The sequence below is a fragment of the Oncorhynchus mykiss genome, chromosome 19 (genome assembly GCF_057628025.1).
Source record: "Oncorhynchus mykiss isolate SJ-2025 chromosome 19, ASM5762802v1, whole genome shotgun sequence".
NCBI lineage: Eukaryota > Metazoa > Chordata > Actinopteri > Salmoniformes > Salmonidae > Oncorhynchus > Oncorhynchus mykiss.
Window position 1 is genome coordinate 75,603,934 of NC_143040.1, and position 2,816 is coordinate 75,606,749.

The 2,816-nt window shown below is 39.8% G+C and overlaps 1 protein-coding gene across 1 annotated transcript in view; it reads right to left on the minus strand.

Moving 5' to 3' along the window:
* Positions 1-504: 504 nt before the first annotated feature.
* The window catches only part of rab11fip5a (RAB11 family interacting protein 5a (class I)), a 57,223-nt gene continuing 54,911 nt past the window's right edge, over positions 505-2,816 (minus strand). The window contains exon 5 of the mRNA XM_090209679.1: positions 505-2,816. This exon is cut by the window's right edge and continues 3,884 nt beyond it. The gene's annotated coding sequence lies outside the window, so the exon portion shown is untranslated.

Sequence of the window (2,816 nt, forward strand, 5' to 3'; positions counted from 1 at the left end):
ACTGTAGTGGTTACTACCAGTCTAACCTGACACTGTAGTGGTTACTACCAGTCTATCCTGACACTGTGGTGGTTACTACCAGTCTAAACCTCCTAACCTGACACTGTAGTGGTTACTACCAGTCTAAACCTCCTAACCTGACACTGTAGTGGTTACTACCAGTCTAACCTGACACTGTAGTGGTTACTACCAGTCTAACCTGACACTGTAGTGGTTACTACCAGTCTAACCTGACACTGTAGTGGTTACTACCAGTCTAAACCTCCTAACCTGACACTGTAGTGGTTACTACCAGTCTAACCTGACACTGTAGTGGTTACTACCAGTCTAACCTGACACTGTAGTGGTTACTACTGAGCAAAACCAGCTCTTAAGTTTCACTATTTTAATTGTCCAAGCCTATCCATATTTTTCTGTCTGTGTGTGTGTGTGTGTGTGTGTGTGTGTGTGTGTGTGTGTGTGTGTGTGTGTGTGTGTTAAAATAAAGTTGAACAGCCAAACATATAGTGAGCAAGAAACACAAAATCATTTTATTAAATATATAAAATTTGTGAAACAATTGTATCACGAATTGTAAACTTTCCAATCTTTGACTAACTTATGCACATTCCACCAGCTAAAACAGAGACAAAATACACAATCAGTTGAACTGAAATGAACTTTAAAAACGGAAGACAAGGAGGAAGACGAAACATTAGCAGTTTAGAAAAATGCAGAGTCACATTTAATGTCTGCAGCTAAAATGGCACCCTAAAATATAGTGCACTACTTTTGGCCAGGGCCTACAGGGCTCAGGCCAAAAGTAGTGCACTAGGGAATAGTGTAGACCCTGCATTCATAAAGCAGAACTTGAGATGAGGCATTATTATACTATTTCAGAATCAATGTGCTTTAAACTGGATAGAAACCTTTTTTTGGCTAACCAACTTCTTGAGATGTCATGTCAAGAAGAAGAAGCCCAGTGAGGCAGAGGGATCGGCAGGAAGTCGACCCATGAGTATTAATACAGGGCCTTCAGGAAGTATTCAACCCCCTTGACATTTTCAACATTTCGTTGTTACAGTCTGAATTTAAAATGGATTAATTGAGATGTTTGTGTCACTGATCTACACACACAATACCCCGTTAAGTCCAAGTGGAATTTTGTTTGTAGATTTTTGTTAAACAATTTAATATCACATTTAAAGCTGTGATGTCTTGAGACAATAAGTATTCAACCCCTTTGTTAAGGCAAGTCTAAATAAGCTCAGAAGTAAAAATGTGCTTAACAAGTCACATAATAAGTTGCATGGACTCTGTGTGCAGTAAGTTTTTAACATGATGGTTGAATGACTACCTCATCTCTGTACTCCACACATACAATTACCTGTAAGGTAGGGGCGACAGGAGGCCTCGTGGTTAGAGCGTTGGACTGGGAACTGAAAGGTTGCAAGATCAAATCCCCGAGCTGACCAGGTACAAATCTGTCGTTCTGCCCCTGAACAGGCAGTTAACCCACTGTTCCTAGGCAGTCATTGTAAATAAGAATTTGTTCTTAACTGACTTGCCTAGTTAAATAAAGGAAAAATTAAAAAAGACATTTGAGATGTGAATTTCAAACACAGATACAACCACAAAGACCATAGAGGTTTTCCTATTCAGGAAACCGCTCAGTGATTTCACCATGTGGCCAATGTGATTTTAAAAGCGTTTAATGGCTGTGATAGGAGAACTGAGGATGGATCAACAAGTGTGGTTACTCCACAATACTAACCTAACTGACAGAGTGAAAAGAAGGAAGCCTCTAGAGAATAGAACATATTACAAAACATGCCTCCTGTTTGCAATGAGGCACTGAAGTAAAACTGCAAACAAATTGGTAAAGAAACAAACATTTTGTTCTGAATAAAAAGCGTTTGGGGCAAATCCCACACATCACTGAGTACCACTCTTTATATTTTCAGGCATGGTGGTGTCTGCATTATGTTATGGGTATGCTTGTCATCGATAAGGACTGGGGAGTTTTTCAGGATAAAAATGTACAGAATAGAGCTAAAACAGGCAAAATCTTAGAGGAAAACCTGGTTCAGTCTGCTTTCCAACAGACCCTGGGGGATTAATTCACCTTTCAGCAGGACAATAACCTAAAACACAAGGCCAAATCTACAAGAGTTGCTTACCAAGACAACATTGAAGGTACTTGAGTGGCCAAGTTAAACCTTTTACTTAAATCAGCTTGGAAATCTATGGCAAGACTTAAATGGTTGTCTAGCAATGATCAACAACCAACTTGACAACCAACTTGACAGAGCTTGAAGAGTTTTTAAAGGGATAATGGGTAAAATGCTGAACAATCCAGGTGTGAAAAGCTTTTAGAGACTCAAAGACTCCCAGCTGTAATCGCTGCCAAAGGGGATTCTAACATGTATTGACTCGGGGGGTTCAACACTTACCAAATCAAGATCGAAGGTTGAATACTTTCTTAAGGCTCTGTATGTTCTGACCATTCTATTTCTACGCTTCTGAAGAGGAGGGTAGTGTAAGAACATCTAGAAATGCGGTAACAGTTTAGCCTGGAGAAATCCAGTCCGTTTGTGCTGAAATTCCACTATGACAAGGAAAGGGAATGACAGCTCAACAAACTGGAACCCATTTAGCAACAGTGGCTTCATAATTCAATAACTACAGTAAATCAAACCTCCATATGTTCATTAGGGTTCAAGGTTTGGCTTTTTGGCATTCCACAGGTAATCATCATCTGCTCATAACCTGTTAGTATGCACACAATGGGGTTTCTGCTCATAACCTGTTAGTATGCACACAATGGGGTTTCTGCT